We start from the raw sequence: 20,935 nt of genomic DNA, 5'->3' as shown, positions 1-20,935 counted from the left end.
TCGGACCTAAAAATGTCAAAAAATGGTAAGCAAAGGCTATAGTCGTGCGGGGCAGATTATGATACCCTACAATACTGCAATATGTTGGAATGCCCCTTAAGTCCAAACCCATTTTGGAGGGTTTCGTGGAGTCATAGAGCCCTCTATATTTATGTTCTCTATCGTGCTGATAGGTATTCGAAACAATTTCACACAAAAGTGGTGGCCAACTTTATCTGCTACATATAATCCAATGATCCTCCAAAATACTAAACTTCTGCACAATCATCAAAATATTGGGGGTACTGTTATATGGGGGCTATATGATATGGTGGACCAATGTAGGCCATCTTCGAACTTGACCTGCCTGCAGATAAAAGACTGACCTGTGCAAAATTTTAGCTTCCTATCTTAATTCTTTTTGACTGTAGCGTGATTAAAACAGACGGACGGACAGGGGAAAATCGTCTTAGAATTTGATGCTAGTCGAGAATATATATACTTTGTAGGGTCTAAAATTATTATTTCTATGAGTTACATATGGAATGACGAACTTAATATACCCTCCATACTATGTATGGTGTTGAGTATAAAAAGCTTAAGACAAATAAAATATCAAAAAAAGTATGACTATGTTATGTTTAGTTAGCAGCCTTCTTATTTGTGCGCTTAATTGAAAACTTTAAGAGCTTAAAGCTCTTTGGGTTGTTTCTGAAAATATGGCGTCCATTAGTATTGCAAAACTCAATAGATGTCTGCATGCCATAGACCATTTTGAGGCAAAGGCAACAAAAGCTTTTATTTTATTTTCTCAGCAGATGTCAGTCAAACAATTTTGAATACTCAACTTATTCGTAGTTGGTCTGTTGTCGGATTTCGAAACCAAATTGTTTCCCTTTAAGTTTAAAGGGTACAACACTTTTCAATATGCGTTGGAAGTCCCGTTAAGTGGTCAACCCATAATTCTAAGTCGATAGAACTATGTCCGTATGCCTGCTGAAATCAAGACACAGACACATTTTCTTTTCTATCAGCCAACCCTTAAGTGATAACACCCGATTTTGGGCATTTCCTTTAGCGATAACATCCGATTTTGGACATTTCGGATTTTTCAGCCACAATTCCCAACCTCAATTTGGCACTTATAGTTCTGCCAGAAATATTCAGTATAGGTCAAATATTATGCATATGCCCATTATAACGATACTTTCCGAAGGTATTGAGTCCTTTAACACCTGAGGGAAAAAAACTCTTCCTTTAAAGCTTTTCGAATTGACTGTTCCCATTGAATGGGAATTTTAAGCCTTTTCCAATAAAAGTGACAACAATTTGACATTTGGAAATCTTAAAGTTCGGTACAGCTGACTTGTTTCTATTATATTATAAGTTTGATTGGGCAAAAATTATGTAACACCTCGAAATATTGGTTTCCCACATAGGAAAGTATATATGGATTTTCTATCTCGCCGAGATGAGTCGATCTAGCTTTGTATGTCCGTCCGTCTGTCCATGTTAATTTGTAATCAAACTACAGGTCGCAATTATGAACCGATCTTCACGAAATTGAGAATAGAGGTGGTGTTTGGAGATGATCGCACAATATTTAGGGGTTGAAATGGACCAAAAACTGAAACAATTCCTGATTTTGCAGTTGCTCCATAGGTCACAATTATCAACCAATCGCCGCGAAAATGTACATGGAGTTAGAGTTTAGGTGTGGGCAGAATCCTACCAATTTGGGCGGCCACCGGACAAAATGTAGAGGGTAAAATATACCCTAACTTTTATGTAAGAAAATAGGAAAATTTCCACTAAACCGCGAATATTTTCAACCCCAGCCAAATTACTAATACATTAAAAGATCACTTTTGACCATTACAGTGATGCTAATAGCCAAGAAATCGGGTATATAGCAAAATAGGTACAATATATATGTAAAAGAATTGATCTTATTTATTCTGCTCATAAATCAAAAACCGCTGGGCCGATTTTCACAATTCCCATCAATTCGGAATGGTATTTTGCCAGAAAAGCAGAAAATCTAAGAAAATCGCGGGAAAATATACCAATAAAAAAGTGAACATTTTTTGTTCCATTTTTTTTTTTCAATTTTTGTCATATTTTTTATCGAATGCTATTTTTTCAATTTGACTTACAATTTTGAATTGTAAATTTTCTAAATGTTTACACCCTTCAACACTACGTTTTGAGGGTATTATATGCATGTCGCAATTATCGTCCGATCCTCACGAAATTTGGCATGAAGGTAGGGTTAGGGTCAGAATTAAAGCCTATTGTTTTTAATATGTGCATTTAGAGATGCAAATGGAAAAATAATTTTTTCTAAATTTGTAGTCGCTCTATAGGCCACAATTGAAACTAATCGACACGGAATTTCACATCGGAAGAGAGTTTAGGGCAGGAAAGAAGTCTAGATTTTGGATGACCATTGGATTACATTTAGCTGTAAAATGGACCACAACTTTTGCCAAATTCTCCGGGCCAAAAAAACTAAGGGTAAACTCTGGGCGGGGCTCTTTGACATTATTTCAAAAACGAAATCATACAAAATGGATTTGGATATAAGGGACTTCGAACATATTGCAGTGTTATAGGGTATCACATGGTCGGCCCCGCACGATTATAGCCTTTGCTTACTTGTTTTACTTATACATGTATAAGGTTTCATACTTTGTTAAGTACTAAAATAATGTTTTCAAATGTTCACTACTACCTACATGTTGCATCCATTTAATTTACACAATTTGTATTCAAACTTATGTTGGCACTTTAAGGAAAACAATAATAATATTTTTATTGTTGGATTGTGAAAAAAGATCCAACATTTTTTTATGTGCGACATTCCGCACAGTTACACATGTGTGACACGAGAACGACATGACGTTCTTAATTGTACATTTGATTAAAAATATCAAGCACGTACTTCGACAAAAACACTCATAGCTATATTCATGCGTTTTTTACAACAGCGTAGTTGAGTTGAACTTTTACAACAGCCGCACAAAAAAGCAGGTATTTTGAAATTACATTTGTGTCGGTATTCCCGGAGGAGAACAAAGGCCAAAGTGCAAATCAAGAACTTGAATACAACAATTAACGCACAAAAGTAAGTTTGAGTGGACCGCAAAAGAGTGGGGAGATCTATTGTTGTTCCCATTATATAATTTCAATGAAAAACGTAATGGAAGATGGAAAAACAGTTGAATGCAAAGTCAATTGCATTGAAAGTGCTAGTCATTTCAATAAAAATGGAAAGTGGTATAGATTTAAGGATGTAATTGTGACGTTCAAATTGTAATATTTTATTTTTGTTAGCCCCCGACTCCCGACATGATTAGTCCTTACTTATCATTCCTTCTTTCAAATTCGTAAAAGGTTGAGAAAAGGATATTTTTCTGAATTGATAAATTATTTGATCCAACATACAGATATATATATAAAATAAAGTTCTGTTGTTAGTCTTCTTTTTTTAGACTTTTGAAATGTACAATCATAATGTTTTATATTGCATTTTTTCCATTATGGCCTACTATTTCCAATGAACATTTGTAGTGTTTATACCCTACAACACTATGTGTTGGGGGTATTATAAGTTTGATTGGGCCAAAAACTATGTAACAACACGAAATATTGGTTCCCCACATAGGAAAGTATATATGGATCTTCCTATCTCGCCGAGCTGAGTCGATCTAGCTATGTATGTCCGTCTGTCCATGTTAATTTGTAATCACTCTACAGGTCGCAATTATGGCCCGATCTTCACGAAATTTAGAATGGATAGAACCCTATTTCTTTTGGAGATGATTGCATAATATTTAGGGGTTGAAATGGACCAAAAACTGAAAAAATTCCTGATTTTGCAGTTGCTCTACAGGTCGCAATTATAGACCAATCGACACGGAAGTTAGCATGGGGCTAGAGCTTAGGGCTGGGTAGAAGCCTTCCAATTATCGGGTAATATTTAGTGGTTGAAATAGGCCACAACATTTGTGTTAATAAAATTCAAATTTTCCATTAAACCGCGAATATTCTTAATCCCGGCAAAATCACAAACAGACGAACAGGTCAATTCTGACCGTATATAGCGAAATATATACAATGTATATATGGAAGGAAGGGGATGTTAGCTACAATGCTTATATCTCAAGAATGGCTAGACCGATTTCGCCAATTTTTTCCGCAATATATTTATGGGTTGAAATGGCTAAAAATGTTCCTGATTTTGCAGCCGTTATAAAGTTAACAAATTAAATCCAAAGGGAATCTCGCATGAAGTTAGTGATTAGGACAGCGGGTAGAATGGACCACTACTTTTGTGTGTAAAAATAACATAACTTAAAGGCGATATCCGAAATTCACAAAAGGCGAACTTCTGGCTTTTCTATGCTGATTTCGTTGACGAATATAGCCAAATATAGTAGACAAGCAAATCATATAGATGAGTCTAAATTTAGAAATATGGAGGGGCCTCTTGCGTTTGGAGACGATCGCAAAATATTTAGGGGTTCAAATGAACTAAAAAAAGAAAAATGTTCCTGATCACGCAATTGAAACCAATCGACGCGGAATTTTTCCTTTGAAGAAAATGGAAGACAGGGAAGAAGTGTAGAATTTTGGATGACCATTGGATTTTACTGCACGACGGAGTACGTAAACTGTCCGACGAAATATTGGGCAATTTTGGGATTATTGGGCAAAAATGGATTACAACTTTCTTGTGAAATTGTTTTGAATGCCTGTACGTAAATATTAGGCAAATGCCCCCCGACAACAAGTTAAAGGCAACTTACTTGTTTTTATTTCTTTTTGAATTCTATTATGAAGTGTAGTCTTTTTGGGGTCGACTTAACGATCGGTCGATTTAACGGTCTGAAAATTGGTGTTTGTAGGTCATAATGGGTTCTAGTACGTGTGGCAAAATATTGTATGTATGGGTCCACGCTTTGGTATAGCCCCCATAAAACGGTACCTCCCGATATTCGGTATTTTGATGATTTCTGCCGCATTTTTTCACGGATTTGTCTAAAAATTGGTATTTGTTGGTCATAATGGGTTCTGGCTGCTGTGGCGAAACTTTGTGTGCATAGGTTCACGTTTTGGTATAGCTCCCATAAAACGGTACCTCCCGATATTCGGCATTTTGATGATTTTTGGCACATTTCTTCGCGGATTTGTCTAAAAAATTGTATTTGTGTGTCCTAATGGGTTCTAGCTCCGTTGCCGTAACATTGTATGTATAGGTTCACGTTTTTGTATAGCCCCATATAGCGGTACCTCCCCATATTCGATATTTTCATGATTTGTTTTCATATTTTCCACAAATATGTCTACAAATTGGCATTTATGGGTCATAATGGGTTCTAATGTTTCCTAAAGTGGAGGTTTTTTTTTTTTAATTTTAAAACAAACAAGTAAAAAAACATTAAGTTCGGCCGGGCCAAACTTTTAATACCCTCCACCTTAGGGTAAAAGAAACATCAGAAGAAATATGGCAAAAACCATTAAAATGCCGATTATGGGGAGGTACCGTTATATGGGGGCTATACCAAAACGTGGACCTATAATTACAATGTTTCGCCACCGGAGCTGGAACCCATTATGACCAACAAATACCGATTTTCAGACAAATCCGTGAAAAAATGTGGTAAAAAAAACTAAAATACTAAATATCGGGAGGTACCTTTATATGGGGGCTATACCACAACGTGGACCTATACATGCAATGTTTTGCCACACGCTCAGGGACCCGCTATGACCAAGGCTTTAAGACACCCTCCAGAATATTTTCGCGATAATATTCGGCATTTATTCTGATGCCACGGTAGATTATGAGCGGAGAGCGAATATCGGCTGTTATGGCGGCCCATACCATCACCATGGCCGGCGCTTGAGTTCTTGTGGCCAACCGAAGGTGCACATTTTCAGCTGACCTCTTTGGGTAGTAAACACGATCATTTCGTTTGTTTACGAACTGCCTAACAACGAATGTTTTCTCATCGGAGAAAACCAAATTCGGTAGTTCACCACTTTCGGCCAAGCAAAGCAACTCTTTAGCTCGTTTGAGTCTATTTTATTTCTGTTGCGGTGTAAGCTCTTGCACTTTTTGGAATTTCAAGGCTTTATCACGAGACCATTTTTCAACATGTGCCGAATGGAATATTGCTACATGTTCAGCTCACCAGCCATTTTTCGGTCACTGCGTAACCTTCCTTGACGTCGGGCTATGCTACCAGTATCAAGATTTATTCATAAAATGCTGGAGTGCTCTAACGATATCCACTTGTGGTTTTCCAGCCAAATATAAAGAAATCACACTATCACACTTGAATTCCATAACAAATAAATTTTTGTTTTTTCTGGAAAATTCTCACCAAAATGCTTTTGTCCTCTTGTAAACAATATAATGAGCTGTCACTGGAATAATTTTAAAAGCTGTCGGACGAGTGGTTATGTGGCTAATGACAGTAGTCTGAAGTTGGTTGCAGTTTTTTTTCATCTTATCCTGTATATTACCGTTCAGTACTTTTTATAGTAAACACTTCCGAAACCACCTCAATCTGACAAGGCATGAACAACGACCCTAATACCAGCATTCAGATGTGAAGGGATATCTGCTCACCCAATACCAAATTGTACCAAATATGGTACTGTTTAGAACTTTTCGTGCACTTATAGTACACATTTCCAAAACACCTTTTTACCTACTACCAATTGGGCCCCAATACGAAATTTCAGCTTCATCCGCTTTCCCTAAATCAAACTGTTCCAAATTATGTACCATTTAGTGCAGTTCGCACACTCAGTACACATATCATAAACCACCTCTATACAAAGGGTGATTTTTTTGAGGTTAGGATTTCATGCATTAGTATTTGACAGATCACGTGGGATTTCAGACATGGTGTCAAAGAGAAAGATGCTCAGTATGCTTTGACATTTCATCATGAATAGACTTACTAACGAGCAACTCTTGTAAATCATTGAATTTTATTACCAAAATCAGTGTTCGGTTCGAAATGTGTTTCGCGCTTTACGTCCGATTTATGGTCTACATAATCGACCAAGTGAGCAAACAATTAATGCGATTGTGACCAAGTTTCGCACTCAGTTTACTTTATTGGACATTAAACCAACCACACGAATGCGTACAGTGCGTACAGAAGAGAATTTTGCGTCTGTTTCTGAGAGTGTTGCTGAAGACCGTGAAATGTCGATTCGTCGCCGTTCGCAGCAATTGGGTTTGTGTTATTCGATCACATGGAAGATTTTACGCAAAGATCTTGGTGTAAAACCGTATAAAATACAGCTCGTGCAAGAACTGAAGCCGAACGATCTGCCACAACGTCGAATTTTCAGTGAATGGGCCCTAGAAAAGTTGGCAGAAAATCCGCTTTTTTATCGACAAATTTTGTTCAGCGATGAGGCTCATTTCTGGTTGAATGGCTACGTAAATAAACAAAATTGCCGCATTTGGAGTGAAGAGCAACCAGAAGCCGTTCAAGAACTGCCCATGCATCCCGAAAAATGCACTGTTTGGTGTGGTTTGTACGCTGGTGGAATCATTGGACCGTATTTTTTCAAAGATGCTGTTGGACGCAACGTTACGGTGAATGGTGATCGCTATCGTTCGATGCTAACAAACTTTTTGTTGCCAAAAATGGAAGAACTGAACTTGGTTGACATGTGGTTTCAACAAGATGGCGCTACATGCCACACAGCTCGCGATTCTATGGCCATTTTGAGGGCAAACTTCGGAGAACAATTCATCTCAAGAAATGGACCGGTAAGTTGGAAACCAAGATCATGCGATTTGACGCCTTTAGACTATTTTTTGTGGGGCTACGTCAAGTCTAAAGTCTACAGAAATAAGCCAGCAACTATTCCAGCTTTGGAAGACAACATTTCCGAAGAAATTCGGGCTATTCCGGCCGAAATGCTCGAAAAAGTTGCCCAAAATTGGACTTTCCGAATGGACCACCTAAGACGCAGCCGCGGTCAACATTTAAATGAAATTATCTTCAAAATATAAATGTCATGGACCAATCTAACGTTTCAAATAAAGAACCGATGAGATTTTGCAAATTTTATGCGTTTTTTTTTTTAAAAAGTTATCAAGCTCTTAACAAATCACTCTTTATAAAACTTCCTAACTTTATTCTCATACCAAATTTCAAGCTCAAGCTTTTTAGCTCTATCCGTTCACATAATGGTACCATTTTAGAAGTTTAATGCCATTTTAGAACTTTTCGTAACCTTAAAGTTCGAATTTCAAAAAAACGTTTGACATATCTATCTATCTATCTATCTATCTATCTATTTTTTAGACGTAATGGTAGCATGCTGCCAAAAGTGGTCCCAATACCCCGAGACCCCTTTCGCGTTACTTCGGGGTACAGTTTATTGACTGGGATATACCTTCATATTTTATCTACTCCCCCATCCACATTTTTATACCCTCCACCATAGTATGGAGGGTATATTAAGTTTGTCATTCCGTTTGTAACACCTCGAAATATACATTTTAGACCCCACCAAGTATATATATTCTTGATCAGCATAAAATTTTATGTCGATTTAGCGATTTCCGTCCGTCTATTCGTCTGTCCGTCTGTGGAAATCACTCTAGCTTTCGAACGAAATGAAGTAGATTGATAAAATTTTACTCAAATGTATATTATGTCTGCAGGACTTATGTAGGTCCACGTTTTGGTATAGTCCCCATATAACGGTACCTCCAGATATTCGGTATTTTGAAGTTTTTGTGCTACAATATTCATCGTAATTGTTTTAAATTTGTTATTTGAAGTTCGAAATGGAGAAAATGTCTGTGCAGGTCCACGTATTCGTATAGCCCCCATATAACAGTACCTCCGGATATTAGGTTCTTTGTTGATTTTAGAGACATTATTCACTGGAATTCTTTTAAATTTGGTATTTGAAGTTTGAAATGAATACTACAGCTTATGACAGAAAATTGTCTGTGCAGGTCCACGTATTCGTATAGCCCCCATATAACGGTATCCCCCCCGATATTCGGTATTTTGATGATTTTAGCGATATTATTCACCGGAATTGTTTCAAATTCGTTATTTGAAGTTCATAATGGATACTACAGCCTATGACAGAAAATTGTCTGTGCAGGTTCACGTCTTCGTATAGCCCCCATACAACTGCACCTCCCGATATTGGGTATTTTGATGATTTTATCTAAATTATTCACCGATTTTTTCAAGCTTCCTTTAAAGAGCTATTATTTTTAACACATATTCTATGTGCAAGACCTTTGTTTTCATTGTACTCACATCTGAAGACTGTGTGTTCTACAGTGTCTTCATATAGTCCACAAGTTGCACAAATTGGATTTCTAGCTATCTTTATATCTGTCTATCTATCTATGTATCTATCCTCAATCAGCGATTCTAATTCCAAATGTCAGAATTCTAGCTCATCCCGTCTGTCCAATATCTCACATATATAGCGAGCGGGATCGACCATGTGACACCCTATACCTCTGAAGTGTATGTACATCTGAAATTCTTTTTAATCGAATGAAAGAATGTATTATCTCCTAAATATGATCCGATGGCCATTCAATTTGGTGGGATCATTTTCGGAGTGAAACACTTAACCTAATCAAACGGAGGAGGTAATAAATATGTTCTGGAAAAATAATTTAACATTTCTATATAAATTAAGTTTACTTTACAAAATTAAATTCTTCTTTTGATATATTTACATTACTCTCCAGCTAATATTCCCATTAATATATTCCATAATATAATTAAGTAAATAATACAAATTCGCAATATTAAATTAGATTCTTTCATAGAACTTATTAATTTCCCCGATTGCAGAAAAGATAATTAATTCATCACAAATCAAATAAAACGGAAGTAAACTTATGCAGACAGACAGAGACACGTACTCGCCGACAAAACGAAGACTCCATCTTCTATTTACCAGGGATGCTTATTACGAGCATTGTATTCGTTAAATCGTCTGTACCTTGAGGCTATGCCTTTGTCTCATTACAGCGTTTCTCTGCATAACTTAATAATTAGTTGGAAATTTGTTATGCTGCTATCAAAACTAACCGAAAATTGCTTTGGGTCATGAATTCTATGCTTCATTTAAATCACCAAATTTCTGTCAAAGCAATTCCCTGGAATTTGCGTTCGTTCATTAGCGAAATTGGTGAGGAGAAACGAATGAAGAAAAACTTTCTTCACACAATATTTTGTATTTCAATTTAAGAAAAAATTGCTAAACGAAAAAATTGTCAACAAATGCAAAACAACATACCAAAGGCTATAAATGTCAGTAGCATTTGAAACTTTGTCACCATTATTATCATCGGCAGTAGTAAAAGTAGCAGGGGCTAGGGCAAGAGAACAGGCGGCAGCTTACTGTGTGATAAGAGCAAATTTGCTAAGGAAGCAAATTTATCAAATTCATAAAATTATTATTTAAATCATCACTTTCAATGCTGACGACAGTTCCCGCCCCATCCAATTATCACCAGTTACATCTGTTATAATTTATAGTGTTACCATATCAGATTTTGTTTTCATGTCAAAAATAAATTTATATTCTTAAATTATTTTTCTTGGTTTATCCAAAAATGAATAAAATGATTAATACTAATTCAATATAATAATAGAAAATTAATTTTTACTGACTAGCACCTCCTCCAACATATCTGAGTGGCAACGCCTCACAAAAATCAACAAAACGACAAAGTTTAAAACAAATTATTCCCGAGGAAAAAGTTCCTCGAACAAAACGTTTTTATTATAAAAGATATGAATTCATTTTGGGTTTGTTAATTTTATACTTTTTTAAATCATGATTCAATTTTCGACAGTTATGTAAAGCTTGCTAAGGATGGGAAGAAGGAGGAAAAGAAGAAACTTGAAAAGTACAAAAAAAAAACATTTAATTTGCTGCGATGCGCCACTGAAAAAAAGATTATAATTTTATAAATTCAAAACACGTAAATAAAAAAGGTAAACAATTGAAGAATACGAAATCTCTCCACACACAAATACAACAATCGCAACATTCGTTGTAAACAATAAAATTCTGCTGAGAATTCTTCTGCTGCCACTCCTGTTGACAATGGTCCCTTAAGTGCGCCAGACCTTTGTGTAATCTGACTATAGCTATAGAAAATTAAACCGCATTTAGGGAATTTTTCGAGGGTAATACCTGGAAATCTCATTTTGGCGTTTAATTTTGATTTGGCTTAGAATTAATGTCGGAATGGACAACGCAGTTAAACTTTAAATATTTTTATATGAAATACCGGAATTTATATTTGGGTTATTACATTGCAGTACCATGTGGCGTATTATCGTTGGGTTAAAAATCTCCCGAACAAGTATACGTCCAATGGTAGCATTCTGGGTACCAGAATTATTTTGCTATAGCGTCTAACAAACGCCTCTCTGTGGTTTAGAACAGTGAGGTATTCAGAAGTGTGTTTCGAAAACATTTTAAGGGCACCCAACTAGCAAGAATTATTTTACATGTCGTGTTGTTAGTTGTTGTGGTCCATTTTGCAGCTAAATATAATCCAATGGTCAAATGTCGCTTGGTTTCAATTGTGTGATCAGGAAAATTTTTCAGTTTTTGGTTCATTCGAACATTTAATATAAATATCTTGCGATCATCTCCAAATGCAAGAGGCCCTCTGTATATCAAAATTTAGACTCATCTATATGATTTGCTTGTCTACGATATACAGGGTGAGATAAAAAAAACTGCAACAAAGTCAAACGCCATATTTTTTTTTTTAACTTTATTGAATGAAAGCAAAAAATGTCGAAAATAGCATCAAATTGTAGAATAAGTTTATATATGTACGAATTGGTCACCATTGGCACAAATTATGGCCTTCAAACGGCCAATGAAACCGTCACACGCTGCCCGAATGTTGCTCTCCGGTATTTTAAACCATTCTCGGCGAAGCGCTTGCTTGAGATGATCGACACTTTGGTATTTTTTAGTGCCAACCTTGCTTTCAAAAATACTCCAGACACAATTGTCCAACGGATTGGTATCCGTAGATTTTAGTGGCCATTGTGTGCTGAAAATGAAGCGAGATACCTCATTTTGTAATCATTCTCGGGTGACGCGTCCTCAGTGCGATGATGCTGAGTCCTATTGGAATGGCCAAGGTCTGCGGCCAAAATGTTTGCGTGCCCAAGGCTTTAATACGCCCACAAGAATATTTTCGCGATAATATTCGGCATTTATTCTGCTGCCACGGTCGATTAATACGAGCGTAGAGTGTCCGACGGCTGTTATTGCGGCCCACACCATCACCATGGCCGGCGCTTGAGTTCTGAAGGTGCACATTTTCACCTGACCTCTTTGGCATTTGTTTGTTTACAAACTGCTGGACAACGAATGTTTTCACATCGGAGAAAACCAAATTGGGCAGTTCACCACTTTTGGCCAAGCGAAACAACTTTTTAGCTCTTTTGAGTCTATTTTCTTTCTGTTGCGGTGTAAGTTCTTGCACTTTTTGGAATTTCAATGGCTTAACCCCGACTTCATTTTTCAATATTTGCCGAATGGAATAATGCGATATTTTCAGCTCATGAGCCATTTTTCCACCGCTGGGATGCGATTTTCGATTAAGTCGCTTCTTTACTTTTCAAACCATTTCTGTCGATGTTGCTGTTTTCTTCCGTCCACTTTCTTGACGTCGGGCTACGCTACGCGTATTACGGTAACGAGCAATGGTACGAGACACAAAAGAATTATTCACATTTAAATGCTGAAGTGCTCTAACGATGACCACTTGTGGTTTTCCAGCCAAATATGAAGAAATCACACTATCAAGCTTGAATTCCATCACTAATAACTTTTTTCTGGAAAATTCTCACCAAAGTGCTTTTGTACGCTTTGTAAACAATACAGTGAGCTGTCACTGAAATAATTTTAACAGCTGTCGGACGAGTGGCCTAGAAATGACAGCAGTCTGAAGTTGGTTGCAGTTTTTTCATCTCACCCTGTATTAAGAGCAAAGATATGATAGATTGGTTTATTGAGAGTTCGGCGTGGATGAACTTAGCTGCTTTTTTACTTGTTTTTCTTTGTATCTTTAATTATTACAAATTATATATAATAATATATCGGACTTAGCTGTACATAACCTATTTAAAGATAATTTCTCATATCGTATACCCGCCCATTCACTTTACTTAAACGATTTGGTTCAATTAACTCTAAGCGGTCCCTAATATTTATTACTTACTTAAATATGTTTCTGGACACACTAAAATCCGTAGAATATTGTTGTATTCATCGCCGCCAATACGCCCGATTATTTCATATAAGGATTTTGAAATGTAAGCGAGGTCGGTTATTCAACTCATCAAACGCATTGGGGTTATATAATTAAGTATTTCCGTCTTCACAATTATACTTGGTCCATTAATACTGGACGTGGTCGTTTTTTAAACCCACAAAACAAAGTTAAGATTGAGTAAAGCATTTTTGATGTTATCCCTACCATGTTTAAACACCATATCGCCAATGGTTTCCTCACTTAAAAAGTTCCATCCACTCTCAAAATGAAATATATGATCGATTGCAAGTAGTTACGTTCATTAGTTTGGATGGTAAAACCATTAAAAAAGAAGGCGTGTGTGATGTACCATGCCCTTTCCATAAAATTAATAGCCTATTTTCACCAAAGAAATTTTCAGGAAAATTGGTTCAGTCATTTTCGAGTTTGTAAGGAATATACACACATACAAAATAAAAAAATGTGTTTTATACATAAATATATATACATAAAAAGTCAACAATATCAATTTGAAGCATTTAAAAATTCTAAAGTCTTGCTGTGCGACATGAAAAAGCTTAAAAACCTTAAAATGGTTTTCTTTTATATACTTTTTAATACTCGTATGTACATACTATTATGTTAATATCGTTAGTACCCAAAAAAAAATACGGAATATAAATTACCATAATAGAAGCCATCCAAATGAAGAAAGAGTACTCCATGAAAATTAAACATAAACGGCCAAAATTCAAACAATCAAAAAACTTTCGACAAAGTCTAAAAATCAAAACTTTTTTCAAGCAACGACATGACCTGAATCGAAGTGCTAATACGCAAAATAGACTCACGCTCACACACACACTCTTATTATTACGCTTTAAGTGGTGAGCAGTAAAGACATTTAAACATTTTATGAGCCATTGTGTTATCATTTTCATATCAATACGAAATGAATAAGCAAACGAGTCCTCGTTAAGCGTGCCATTTGTGTTTGTTTACTTTGTATGCGAGTTTGCATATGTTTATGCTGTGGACGTGTGGGTGGGTGTGAGGCTAGTGGAATGTGATCCCCACAACATACATACAAAACATCAACAATCAACCACACACGCACACACACGCTCCTACTCAAACAAAAACAAACAAACAAACTTATGCTCGTACGGAGTGTGAACCGAATGTGAACGTGTCTAGAATAACACACAGTTCCAACACTTAAACTTCAAACACTTCACTTTACTTGGCATCAACAATTGTCTGTCGGTAAATATACTAGCACATACAAATTTGCACACACACACGAACACACTTACTTATACTCATAGATACACACATTGATAGACATTTTTGCAATGGCCCTGAAATGCTTTTCATTTTCTCTTTGAAAAGACAAAACTTTGGAGGCTGTTTATAACATTTCAACTTTCCTCACATCACCTACTCATACATGTACATCCCTCCTCTCTCTGTCTCACACACACATATGACAGTTTTCTTTCGTATATATACCCTGTAATTATATTACATATTAAGTTAATGTTGTTACCTTATTGTTGCTGTTGCTTCTGCTATTGTTGTTATTGATGTATCATTGTTGTAGGTATTGTTGAAATTCTGCCTGTGTTTGTTGTTATGTTGCTGGTGTCGTTGTCGTTGTTGGTTGCCGCCACTCATTGCTTCTATTGCCTTCTGTTACAGCTACCGCCTTTTATATTGGCTACATCAATTACTTGACATCATAACACGTACATGTGTGGCAATTAGTGGCGGAAATGTAAACTTTTTGTTTATATTCACATATTGACTGGAAGAAGAGAGAAAATGCGGAAAGATTAAAAAACTCTTTGAAAATATAAGTTTTAAGATGATCACAACAAAACGACGATAGGCGATGCTTACATTTATTACTGCACAGTATATTAAAGAGTTGATAAGTTTTTAAAACTATCATATATGTTATTACGGGCATTGACCCACTTTATCGTTAAATAACAATTTTCGGGGTTTTTTTACTAGCAATGTAGCGTTTTTTGTTTTTGACATATTTTAAACATAAAGGCAAATATTATGTATATTAATTTTTTTTAACATATTTTCAAGAAAATAAGCTGTAATGTATAACAAATAGTCCACCAATTTTTGTCAATACAGATTCTCATTAGGTCCAAAATCATTTTAGTTTTTAGATCAGCTCAAATGTAAGTTTTGGTTTTTATCGGGGGCATTTGCCTTATATTTACGCTCTCTGTTGTGCTGATAGGTATAAAAAAGTCCACACAAAAGTTGTGGGGAATTTAATTCGCTAAATATAATCCAATGGTCATTCGAAATTCTAGGCTTCTGTTCTGTCCTAAAACTTAACTGCATCTTGATTGGTTTTTAATTGGGACCCGCAGGTCGACTGCAAAACATCTTAAAAAACAATAAGCTTCAATTCTAACACTAACCCTAACCCCATACAAAAATGTCCAGAGAATTGGACGATAATTCTGACCTATACATAAAACCATCAACACATAGTGAAGTAAGGTAAAAAACATATTACAAAATGTAAAATTCAAAATTGTAAGTCAAATGGATAAAATCGCATGCAATCCAAAACCAATAAGCAACAGCTTTAGTCTTGCGGGGCCCACCATGTGATACCCTAAAACACTACAATATGTTGAAAGCACCCTTATGTCCAAACCAAATTTTGGAAAATTTCATTTTTGAAAAAATGTTCTAGAGTCCTGCCCAGACGTTACGTTTAGCTTTTTGAACAGGGGCATTTGCCCAATATTTACGCGCTCCGTCGTGTTGTTAGATATTTAAAACAATTTCACGGGTAAGGTGAGGTTCATTTTACAGCTAAATATAATCCAAGGGTCACCCAAAATGCTAGACTTCTTCCCTGTCCTTGACTCTCTTCTCATACAAAATTCCAAAATCAGGACAATATTATTTTTTTGGACCATTTCAAAAACTTTCAATCAAAATTTCGTGAGGATCAAACGATAATTGCGACCTGCGAAACTTTATAATAAGTACATTTCAAAATTGTTAGTCAAATTGAAAATATTGCATGCGATAAAAAATATGATAAAAATTGAAGCAAAAAATATTCACTTTATATTGCCATATTTTTAAGCGATTTTCTTAGATTTTATCCTTTTTTGACAAGAGCCCATTCCGAATTGTGAGAATCAGTCCAGTAACTTACATCAATTTCTTTTACATACGGGCGAGATAAAAAAACTGCCTTCATATTTTGGCCCATTCCCGGCGAAGCACTTGCTTCTTTACTTTTCGAACCATTTCTGCTGATGTTGTTGTTTTCTTTCGTCCACTTCCACGAGTGAGGGCACGAGACACAAAAAAAAAAAATTAGAAAAATTTTCTGTTTTTGGTCCACTGTCTACAAAAACAATATACTTCTATTCTGACCTCAACTCTATTGTCAATTTCGAGATGAACGAGCCATAACTGCACGCTGAAGCTTAATTACAAATTAACATGGACAAACGGACATACATAGCTAGATCGAGATAGGTCAGCTCGACGAGATAGGAAGATCCATACATAGTTTCTTATGCCGGGGATCAATATTTCGTGGTGTTACATAATTTTTGGCCCAATCAAACTTATAATACCCACTACACACAGTGTTGTAGGGTGTAAAAATAACAAAAAATAAAAAAAATAAAATGCAAAAAAAAATATTTACTTTTTAATTGGCATGTTTTTGTTCGATTTTATCCATTGTTGGCAAGAGGCCACACTGAATTCGTGAGAATTGTTAAAATCAGTGTATAAACTTAATAACCTATAAGCGAAATAACTAACATTAATTTCTTTTACATATAGATTGTACCTATTTTTCTAGTCTTGGCCGTTATTCGTATACTGTAAAACAAAATGGTGGCCCTAACCCCATCTCCATATTAATTTACCATATTTGCGGCTTGTAGCGTGATTACAAATTAAAATTGACAGCCGAATGGACATGCATTGCTAATCGAGAGGCATCCGACATAAGTCTAATACAAACATTTTAATCTACTTCGTTTAAATATAGTGGAATATATCCCTTTTTATAGAACATTTGGTGCAGCTATAGGGTTGCAAAAAATTGGATACCCGAAGTTTGAGAACACAGCTTACAGAGTTTATATAAGCAGCGACAGTTGTTTTTAAAAGTTCTGATAATAAGTGGTGGGCTAAAATTGTCCATTTCGCCTGACCTGGCGAATATATCAATATAACATTTGTTTTTGGTGGAGAATGGAAGTGTCCATTTACCAACTCGATTTAATTTTAGTAAAAATGTTGCGATGCACCAAGTTTTGACCAAATCGAATACTTTCTTCTACAGTTATCTTTCGCACCAGAAAAGGGTTTCGTTTTAGCCAGAGGATACAATGGTCATATATCTTTTGTTAAATTGGGTACGGGAAAATTCTTTCTAATGTAACAATATCTTATTATTTAATTTTTACAGTTTTGTTAAAAAATCGTTTTGAAAAATCGAAAACGTGTAAATTGCAAACAAATGCATCAAACTAAGATTAAGATTCATTTCACAATTTCTATTTTTGTTGTGTTGTTGCTTGTTGCTATGAATTTTGATATTCAGATAATTCGATAGAAATATGGAAAATTGGAAAAAAATTGAACTAAAAAAAACTTGTTATTACGAAAGGCATTTAGGCGTATGATGAATATATTATGGTATTGGTAATAATTATACGTAACATTGAACAAATGTTACTATTCCAACTTTTGTTCAATGTTTTAATATTTCATTGAATGTTCACATTTCTCTACGTAATTGTCCTTGCGCGAGCTACTGTGCAATATTCAATTATTGTTAATCGTGTACCACAGAATCATTATTGCATTATATTTTATGACAGATATTACTTGTAAAATGGGATTAGGATTATTCTGTGCTTTCTTTATAATACAGTTCATGACAATTATTATATTCGTTACTCTATTGATTGGATATTAGGTCGATAGCAATGAAGTTTAATGTGGTTGGGAACATATTTTGAAATTAGCTGCTCGCAGCCACAAACTTTCCAGGAATAAAGATTGTCGTACAACACAATATCCATGATAAATATATAAAACATGATAATAAAAGGGTGAATCTTTCATGGTTTTCTTAGAAATTTTGTACAGACGTAGTGAATATATGCCTATAGTGTAATAATAATATATGTTACGTTTATGATGAATTTAGTAGCAAATTTATTGTAGTTATACCCCACAATACTATGTGTTGGGGGCATTATAAGTTTAATTGGACCAACAATTATGTAACAATTCGAAATATTAGTTTTCCAGATATGAAAAGTATATATGAATCTTCCTATCTCGTCGAGCTGAGTCGATCTAGCTATGTATGTCCATCTGTCTGTTTATCCATGTTAATTTGTAATCACGCTACAGGTCGCAATCATGGCCGCACGAAATTGAAAATGGATCTGGGGTAAGGGTTAGAGTCCGAATAGAAGTCTATTGCTTTTGGGGATATATATAGCGAAATCGGATGAATATAGCGAAATATATACAATGTGTAATAGGGAGGTACCGTTATATCGGTGCTATACGAGGACCTGGACCTGCAAAGACAATTTTCTGTCACAGGCTGTAGTATCCATTAGGAATTTCAAATACCACATCTCAAACAATTTCGATGTGTATTGTACCTAAAATCGTCAAAATACCTGCATAGACAATTTTCTGTCACAGGCTGAAGTTCCCATTACGAACTCTAAATACGTAATTTGAAACTACTCCGGTGAATAATGACGTTTAAATCATCAACATACCGAATATTGGGAGGTACCGTTATTGCAGGTTATACGAAGACGTGGCTGTAGTACCCATTACGAATTCTAAATACGAAATTTGAAACAACTCCGTGAAAATTGCCCCTAAAATTGTCAAAATATTGAATACCGGGGGTACCGTTGTATGTGGCCTATACCATATCGTTGACCTATATAGATATTTCTAGTCCAGGGGGTAAAGTGCTTAGAAAGAACTTCTAGTATGGATTTTTAGACAATTCCATTGAAAAATGTAGCTAAAATCATCAAAATACCGAATATAGGGAAGTACCGTTATATGGTACGCTAGTCTTAAAAAAGATATCTTTAAAGAAATTCACTCTTCCGTTAGTCATTGAAAAATTACTCTAAAAAATACACATTTCTGTTAGTCCTTGAAAAATATTTAAAAAAAGTGCATGCCTCTGTTAGTCCTTGAAGAAATATTTTTAAAAATCCCCGCTTCTGCTAATCCTTGAAAACATATTTTAAACAAATCCACGCTACTGCTAGATCTAAAAAAAATATTTTTAAAAAATACACGTTTCAGATAGTCCTTGAAAAAATATATTTCAAAAAAATTCCACGTTTGTGTTAGTCCTTGAAAAAATATATTTCAAAAAAATTCCACGTTTGTGTTAGTCCTTGAAAAAATATATTTCAAAAAAATTCCACGTTTGTGTTAGTCCTTAAAAATTTATTTTAAAAAATTCCACGTTTGTGTTAGTCCTTGAAAGATACATTTCAAAAAATTTCACGTTTATATTAGTCCTTGAAAAAATATTTTAAAATAATCCACGTTTCTGCTAATCCTTGAAAATATACTTAAAAAAAACCACGCTTCTGTTAGTCGTTAAAAGTAAGTACTTAAGTACTTAAAAAAATCCACGCTTGTCTTGGTCCTTGAAAAAATATTTTTAAAAAAATCCACGTTTCTGTTAGTTGTTGAAAAAATATTTTTAAAAAAATCCACGTTTCTGTTAGGTGTTGAAAAAATATTTTTAAAAAATCCCCGTTTCTGTTAGTTCTTGAAAAAATATTTTAAAAAAAATCCACGCTTCTGTTAGTCCTTGAAAATATATTTCTAATGAAATTCACGCTACTGTTAGTCATTAAAAATATTTTTGAAAAATCCACGCTTCCGGTAGTCCTTGAAAAAATTTCTAAAAAATCCACGCATCTGTTAGTCCTTGAAAAAATATTTTTCAAAATATATTTATTCAAAATATATTTTTCAAAATATATTTATTCAAAATATATTTTTCAAAATATATTTTTAAAAGTACCTACGTTTTTGTTAGTCCTTGAAAAAATATTTTTAAAAAATCCACGCCACTGTTTGTCATTGAAAAAATATTTTTAAAAAAAATTCCCGTTTCTGTTAGTCCTTTTTAAAAAATCCACGCTACTGTTTGTCATTGAAAAAAAAAATTTTAAAAAAAATTCCCGTTTCTGTTAGTCCTTTTTAAAAAATCCACGCCACTGTTTGTCATTGAAAAAATATTTTTTAAAAAATCCACGCCACTGTTTGTCATTGAAAAAATATTTTTTAAAAAATCCACGCCACTGTTTGTCATTGAAAAAATATTTTTTAAAAAATCCACGCCACTGTTTGTCATTGAAAAAATATTTTTTAAAAAATCCACGCCACTGTTTGTCATTGAAAAAATATTTTTTAAAAAATCCACGCCACTGTTTGTCATTGAAAAAATATTTTTTAAAAAATCCACGTTTCTGTTAGTCCTTGAAATGTATTCTTTTTCTTCTTACGATTACGGACCTATATAGACAATTCTCTCGTAGTCTTCTACTCTTA

At 34.8% G+C, this 20,935-nt stretch overlaps 1 protein-coding gene across 1 annotated transcript in view; it reads right to left on the bottom strand.

The window, feature by feature from the left end:
• Positions 1-15,083, bottom strand: part of LOC101900422 (serine/threonine-protein phosphatase 2B catalytic subunit 1) — a 75,334-nt gene extending 60,251 nt beyond the window's left edge. Inside the window, exon 1 of the mRNA XM_059123740.1 lies at positions 14,847-15,083. The gene's annotated coding sequence lies outside the window, so the exon portion shown is untranslated. The remainder of the gene's footprint in view (positions 1-14,846) is intronic.
• Between the last annotated feature and the right edge of the window lie 5,852 nt (positions 15,084-20,935).

This window comes from Musca domestica, unplaced genomic scaffold (genome assembly GCF_030504385.1).
Source record: "Musca domestica strain aabys unplaced genomic scaffold, Musca_domestica.polishedcontigs.V.1.1 1, whole genome shotgun sequence".
Classification (NCBI taxonomy): Eukaryota; Metazoa; Arthropoda; class Insecta; order Diptera; family Muscidae; genus Musca; species Musca domestica.
This window is presented reverse-complemented; position numbering and strand designations above follow the sequence as displayed.